Genomic DNA, 8,869 nt, shown 5'->3' on the forward strand with positions numbered 1-8,869 from the left:
TATAAGACGAACACCTGGTGCGTACAACAGTCCTTGATATTTTTATTAATATGTCATGCATGTAAGAAACTCACGAAACATTCATGCTATACAGGTCCAGCACATGGAAATAAATCTTCGACATATCGTACAAAAGTAAGTACATGTTACTGCTAGTGGAAATAAGCATGAATTCCTTGTGGAGTTCTGCCGAAATTTCATAATTATCCGACCCGTCTGTAAAAGTAAAACGTCATATTTGCTGCGAGGTTTTACACACGTAATGATATGGAAAAGACTTCCTTGATATGCAAAATTTATTTTACGATTAATAAATGAAATATATCCGCCCCTATTTCATAATTTGCCTACCTAGTGTCCAAACAGAAGAGAACAGATATGAATCTAGTGAAAGATCCCGTTATTATCACGAACCGAATTTTGAAAGTTACACGCATAGAACTTCAGTAAATAAATAGAAAGATAAATAGAGTATCTACAGGTCAAGCATGTTATCATCACGATGATCAGTCTCAAAATGAATTACGGCAAAATATTTTTCATTATCGCCCTCTAAAGACTTGCGACTACACGTGCAAGCAATCATAAATTTGAATGCATTCAATATTCATTTAAATGTATATGCTTACTTCAGTTGGTGATTTGATAACTTTGATTTACATATCATGAATTGTGTTTGTATCCATAGTTCTGTTGTAAACGAAGTCTTATTAAAACAACACACAAAATGTATAAATACCAGGCATCAGTCTATATTGTTTTCCCAAATTTAAGGAGGTTTTTAACAATAGCCATAACGCTCAGTATGTTCTACTGGACTAGCTTGGATTTATAACTTAAAAGAACATTTACTTAAAGCTGTATTAGATTGTAATATTCTTACTCATATAGTCTTTTTTCAGTAAGTTTTACACAGAAGGCGACATGGAAAGAAGAGCAGCAGAGAGGGTGAACAGACCATAGAATTCCGACAAAATAAATAAAACAAACAAATAAATCATCTCGTAGAAAGGTCCAGATTTTACAAATGAACTTTCCTTGAGATGTTTATTTTTGCAATGACCGATTGTACTAATAAAACCTCAGTTCGAAATAGTAGCTGAAAAAATAAAGTACTCTACGTGTTTATTTATTTCTTGTTTATTTTTTTGACGACCAACGTTGGTAGGTACCCTCTCTGCTGCTCCCCCTGTTACCCAAATATTTTATCAATACCCACACGATATCTTGTTCTTGGATCATGTAAATTTATTGTTATAAATCCATGTGGGGTAGCTTGTGCTCGTGAGAAGAAATTTTTGAATTTAATTATATCCATGTCACCACCACACCAGGTTTGATGAATATTTCGCAACGTGTGTGTGTCTACGCCATTAAACACAACTAAAATGTTGCAGTTGTCTCTGATCACTTTTGGTATTTGTGTATATCGTTGAGTAACATAGATCACGTCTGTATTTTTGTGTCTACCTCGGGAAAATATTCTGGCTGGATTTGATTGTTTATCTAGCATCACATCGTCGTATACAACTAAATTATTAACAAATCCGTCTATGGAATCTACAGATGGTGCTTCATCAATATCGGTTATAAACTCTATAACATCATTATCTTCATCCAGTAATCGCGCGTTTTCATTGAAATCTTTAAGTACATCATAACATCGTTGATCATCAACGGATGGTGCTACTAAATACAACTTATCCCATTTCAACCATCTCATTATCAGATTAAGTAATAATTGCGTCTTACCCGATCCAGATGGTCCTATGATAATCATTCTGATGGAGTTCGGTAGCGCAGGATGATGCTTAACTGGCTCTCGCTGCCGAGTTGCTGAGAAATCAATTATATCCATATATATTATAACATGAATTTATATTGTTTACGCTGTAAAGTTAAAACTCCAACTATTGATTTAGCTACAGTTATAACAAAAAACAAAAAAATAGCGTACGGTGGAAAATGTTCTATATGCGGTAGAAAGAAATTTTCATTTTTACCTAATAAGCACGGTGGTGATATTGCTAATTTGATGTCAAAGTTTCCAGGTGCTCCATGGGCTAAATACAGCGGAGAAAAACATCTACCAGGATATAATTATTGCGGTCCTGGTACTCGACTTGATATCAGGCTCGATAATCAAGATCAACCAAAACCAGGCGAGGAACCAATAAACGCTATTGATCGAGCTTGTCATGTTCATGATGTAGCTTATAAAAGTAAAAATCTACAAGATAGGCATATTGCAGATGTAAAATTAATTCATTCATTAAATTCTATAAAAAATAAAAATATTAGAGAATTATTAGCTAATTGGTTAGTAAGATCCTCGATGAAAGGTAAATTAGCGATTGGGGCTGGTAATTAATAATGGAATCAATTTATTATTCACCGAGAGGATACTGGAGAGGCAAAGCAGCAATTGATAAACTTGCTGATGCAGCATCGGTTAAACATTCTACTGCTAAAACGTGGTTATCTAAACAAGCAATATGGCAAATTTATCTACCACGTCCTAAACAAATTCAGTACTCGTATTTCGATGTCAGTGTTCCTAATGAAGTTCATCAAGCTGATATTCTGTTTTTACCGCATGATACTGTGCGTGGAAAAACGTACAAGTACGCGCTAACCGTAGTTGATGTTGCAAGTAGATATAAAGAAGCAGAGCCGCTATCAGCGAAAACATCATCTGAAGTAGCCGATGCGTTTGAACGAATTTATCAACGAGGACTTGGACCACAAGGTGGTCTACGATGGCCACAGCTACTACAGGTTGATCCTGGTAAGGAATTTCTTGGTCCAGTATCATCGCTGATGAAACAACATAATACCAAAATACGACGAGGTCATACTGCAATTCACCGTGATCAGGCAATTGTTGAGCGATTTAATCGAACACTTGCTGAACGGTTATTTGGATATCAATACGCGAGGGAATTTATTCAGGATAAAAGATCTCGTGAATGGGTTGCAAGATTACCAATCGTGATAGCTGCATTAAATAATGAGATCACACGAACAACCAACATGAAACCCATTAGCGCGGTCACAAAAAAAAATATACCAACACAACGGAAAGATGCTGGAAAACAAAAAATATTAGGTGATGTCACAGTCAGATATTTATATGAGCCTGGTGAACTTGAAGGTGGTAGCGCGAGAGCGACTGATCCTATTTGGAGTGTTACCACACACAAAATATCTACCGTGACAAGATCCACTGGAAGAAATGCAGGCGTTTCCAGACCTGCAATCTACAGATTAGATTCTGCTGCTCCTCAACGTGGATTTACACGTGAACAACTACAAATAATTCCCGCGGATACACAACTACCGCCGCGATCACTTCGGTGATTTCGATCACTTAACTAGCACTAGCGCCAAGGGTGCCTGCACCCCGACGTCGATTACACTCAAGACAGGTTAACATGGTATTTTCTCGTGTATGACCGCGACTATTATCTTTTCTATCTACGGTAAATTGTCTTGAATCATTACTCGAATATCGCCATAACATTATACAATTACAACTGGTGCAGTGATTGTTCTGCTGCTGTTTTAACTCAATAATAAATTCAACATCAAGATCAAAGTCGCGTTTATTTTTTTTGTCAGATTGTTTGTATCCGATTAATTTTTTTCTTATTATATCATCATCGATGATGTTAAATTTATCAACGATTTCAGGAATTATAATTCTACGTAATTGAGATATATTTCTGACCCTCGATACCGCTAAATAAACTAAATTTGACCACTCGATGCGATCGTCTACAATCCAGACTCGTGTATCAGAAATAGTTAATCCCTGAGACGAGTGGATCGTCATAGCGTATCCCAACACCCATGGAGATTTGTCAGCGCGTAATGCATCTTCGACCACACTGATATCAACGGCGACAATATCATTTAATACGAGATTTTGCTTCCTTGACTCTGTCAAGGGTCCTGGAATATCAACATTAATATTCTGTTTTCGTGTATCTGATGGTCTATAACACAACGGTACGGGTAATTCTGAATATTGTTCTTTATGTAGTTGAAATAACTGTTGTTGTAAAGCGTCTCTGATTATTTTTCTACTTGCTACGATCAAATCGTTGGGTCTCCATGAGTTCAAAAAATCACTCATTGATGTCTCTACGATTACTCCACGTAATATTTCACACTGAATTTTGTTTGATTGTAATCTGATTAATTTTTTAAACTCCTTCAAATTTGCATCAAGAGCCCTATGATCATCATCTATTTCTTCGTAATAATCAACGAAATTTTTTAACCAATCATGTGGAGATGGTCCAACAAAGGGCGGCGGTTGACCATGATCGCCACACATTATTATGGCGGTATTTTTCGTCAACAACCAATCAAGAAACATTTTTAATGTATCTAATGACACCGTGCATATCTCGTCCCAAATAATTATTTTAGGTATATATTTTTCTCCCATTCGTTCAGGAGTCCATGTATCCCCGCGCCATCGAAAGAAACTATGATACGTACACGATTGTACTTGCCGCTGTTTCATCTCACGTGCAAGTCTATGTGTGGGTGTCAGTACGATTATATCTGAATTTCTAAAAACATTAATCGCTCGAGTCGTTTTGCCGCATCCACCAGGTCCATTGACATATACTGTCTTATATCTGGTTATTGGATCACTCAACGATGGTGCCTTCGACATTTCTGATATTTTATTACCCTCACGATAAACATCTCTCACTGGAACATCTGCTGATTCTGTGTAATTGTGTAATAGTTCCTTTTTTATTCTCCACGAACCCCATCGTTCATCATTACTTGTAAATTTCATAACAGGTTCTAAATATTTACTTGAAATATAAAACGAGTTCGTTGCGACTCTGACTGCGGTATCAGGAAATCTATTAATCATCGATAATAAATTTATAGAAACATAAGCCAACATGGAAGATCTTAGATGAGTATATTGCGGGGATACGTCATTTATGTAACTAACGATCGTACCTAATTTTGTTCCGTCGGATAAATAAACACTCTCTCGATTTACAAATGTATTTTTCGCCGTTGTATCAGCGATTATAAAATCGTACTCGGCATCATCTAAAATTAATCGTGCGTGATGTCTTTTATAATCATATGCACCACCTTGAGTAAATTTACCTATAATTTTTCTACCAAGATCTTTTGCGGTTTTGAGTTTATTAGGAATATCGTCCTTAAACTCGCTAATAACTTCAGAATCTGACATGGGCAACCAAACTTTGGTCTGTGCATGATATGATATAATTGCCTCACTGACCACCAACGATGTCAGTATCGCACAATCTAGCATATATCGCAACAGAACTATAGGTGTCCAACGTTTTTCACAAAAATGTCTGCCAAACCAAACATAACAAATCTTGTGAAGATTTTCGTTAAACTCGAACGACTCAATACAGGCGAATCCAGTCAGATCAAAATCAGGTAATGGTCCATTAATTGCCACTCGCGTCATCTCGTTTGTAGGGTGACCAAATCTTTCAAAGTACACAGAACAATCTCCGTATCCCAGAAAACTTCCTGGATAACATGCAACCATATCAACCGAAATAACATCATTGTAATTATATTTGGTATTCCATAATCCGCCATGTCCATATTCGACGCAACTTGCGCGTACGTCCTCGAGTAAATCAAATCGTGTTGGTTTCCATGAATTTCGTTCTCTGGCGAAATGAGCCGCAACAGATGGAACGGTAAAACAATTAGTTAGTAATTTGTCAGTATTTTCCGCGTGCTTGCACTGTAAAAACGTCGCAAGATTTTTCATCTCGTCATGGAGGGATTCTGTGCGATATATTTCACCGTTCGGTTTGACAAACTGATCAAATTCACCCTCCTCATTACTTTTGAATAACCATACCGATACAGGATCGGTTTTACTTATTTCGTTAATAAAATCAAACATACTCATATCTGCCACAGCCATATCTGCCACAGATAATTCTGTGGGATAAAATCTAACAGTTCGATCACGTGGAAATATTGTTACTGCGTTAGTCCATGCGTGTGCGTTATGATCGATAATATTTATTGGAGCTCCTTTCGATTTATATTTCGACTGGTACAGTACTTCTCCCGTTATTGTCGCCACAGTTATTGGAAATTTTAATATTTTTCCTAACTCAGCAACATCTTTTATTGTAGCACCGGTATCCCTAACTGAATCAGCCCACGAGTTTATTTTTTCACGCCTTAAATCAGTTAATCCATTTCCACGCATCGCGTTTGTAAAGTGTTCTATTACTCGTTCAGCTACACAATTTAGCCTTGACAAGGTCAAGGATGATAATTTCATCGGCGCTAATTTATCAACGTTAGGTTTTTTATTTATCTCATAAATTCCATAAATAACCGCTGTTACAGGATATGCTCGTTCATAATACGGTTTATCAATACCAGTCAATAGACCCGGTCTGGAATTTTTACTTAATATGATAGTTTTATTATTGCCAAGGACAGGATCATATTTGTCACGGATAATCCAACTATCTGTTTCTGTTAATACAATAAATTTTACTCTGAAGAAATATTTTTGATTGCCCTCGTATTCAGCGATGTAGTTAATGATAGTTGCCGCTCGCTTGTCATTCATTGTAGCGTCCGTGACAGCGTCCTTGACGGAGTCAGCGCGTATAATCTTGAACGTTGACCATGTATGAGATGCACCATCCGTGTAAAATTCTTTCTTAGCGTCATGAATTTTCGAGATCAAACTTTTATTTTTCGGATCAACCAGATCTCGTACTGGCAATTGAGATAATCTGTCAAGGTTGAATTTATACTTAACAGGCCTAGTTTGGGATAATCTCTCAAACTCGTTCATATAACTAAAACAAATATTTAAATAAAGAAAATTATATATACAATGTCCCAATGCAGATGGTTGATGATCGGCTCAGTAAATCGATGCAACAAATCCTGTAGAAAGGAATTTTGTTGGATGCACTCACAAAACATACGACGAGGAAGTCTAGGACCAATACCATGTCTACGGTGTGGTATTGGAGTGCGAGGAAAGACAAAATTATGTGGAAAGTGTGGCGGGAAACGGTTCAGAGAACTTAAAAGATATTATGACAAAAAAAATAATAGCGGTGAAAACGCTATAAAATCCGTGGAAGATTATATATCAAGATTTCAGACAAACAATGATTTAAACATATAATATTATTATAATGGAGCAAAATATATTTGTCCCACATCCTGTCATAACAAACTATGAATCAAATATTAATGGTATCATCAGACATCGCAAGTTGAAGAGACCAGTTGGTTGTATTAATAATTTTGGTTATCTAAGGTTCACATGCGAGGGGGGGAAAAAACATTATTTCTGTCATAGATTTACGTATGAATGTTTCTTCGGAGTGATCAATGATGGTCTTGTTATTGATCATATTGACGGGGACACTCAAAACAATAATTTATCCAATTTACAAGCTATCTCTTACAGCGAGAATAATACACGTGGAAATACAGGAAGATATAAGACAATCGGAAAGAGGGCGGTAATTTCTACAAACATAGAAACTGGTGAAGAAATTATGTTTCAGTCTATGAACGCGGCTGCGACATATTTTGATATTAACTCGCGTGTGGTAAAATACGTCGCAGATAATATAACCAGATCTACTTTCTCGAAAAAATATAAGCAGAAAATTACATTTCAGTATCAATAACTATCATCACCACATTATTAACTATCATCACCACATTATTAACTATCATCACCACATTGAATTAATTTTTTTTAATTTATGTCACAGAGGTCCTCCATACACTACTGAATTTTTGATTTAAGGGGAGATTACTTTGTAATATATAGTTTTCTTCGTAGATGGTTGGTTTTTTATGATTGTAATTAGTCAGTTTAACTAATTACATCGTATAGTGCCGACGAACCTAACTAATTAGACTCATAAGTATTATTTATGGTTTTTAAATATTTTCCCATCATACAACACATGATAATATTATTGATCCGTAGGAAGCTGTGTGTGAAACAGAAACCGTTACTCATTGTAATTGACCTGCAGTTGTGTGTTCACTGAACTTACAATTCTGGAAAGTTCTTTGACTGGTGCATTAATGCTACTGTTATTATTGATTTTCGGTCTGCTACAAATACAGAAACTATTATTCAGAAACTGTTATAAATACAGAAACTGTTACAAATACAGAAACTGTTATTATCCAGAAACCGCTGCAAATACAGAAACTGTTAAATACAGAAACTGTTATAAATACAGAAACCGCTACAAATACAGAAACTATTATTCAGAAACTGTTATAAATGCAGAAACTGTTATAAATACAGAAACTGTTATAAATACAGAAACTGTTATTATTCAGAAACTGTTATTATTCAGAAACTGTTATAAATACAGAAACCGCTACAAATACAGAAACTGTTAAATACAGAAACTGTTATGATTCAGAAACCGCTGTTTACTGTAAATATTGGTTCCTTAGCTATATATTAACTTCCGAAACATATGTTCGTAACAATGTTTGATAGCTCGATCAGTATGGTATTGGACTGTGGCGCTCGCGGTCCAGGATCAAACCCCCATGGCTGACAATTTGTCGGTGGTGAGCATAATTGCGATTTTTATAATAGTGGGGGGAACCGCAAGAACCCCTCCGCTCAGCAAATTCACAACCACAATATTGACTGGTTGTTGATACCTATTTTTCGTATCACCCACTGGATTAATTATTATGGGTGTGATTTTGCTGAGCGTACCTTAATTAAGTTATATGTTTGTGCTGTCCCAGAAACATCCCGACGAACTCGAAGGGGGTCTGGGATATTTTTTTTTATTTTAAAGATTTA

The sequence above is a fragment of the Sinohyriopsis cumingii genome, chromosome 12, assembly GCF_028554795.1.
Source record: "Sinohyriopsis cumingii isolate HCF-2022 chromosome 12, ASM2855479v2, whole genome shotgun sequence".
In the NCBI taxonomy this organism is placed as follows: Eukaryota; Metazoa; Mollusca; class Bivalvia; order Unionida; family Unionidae; genus Sinohyriopsis; species Sinohyriopsis cumingii.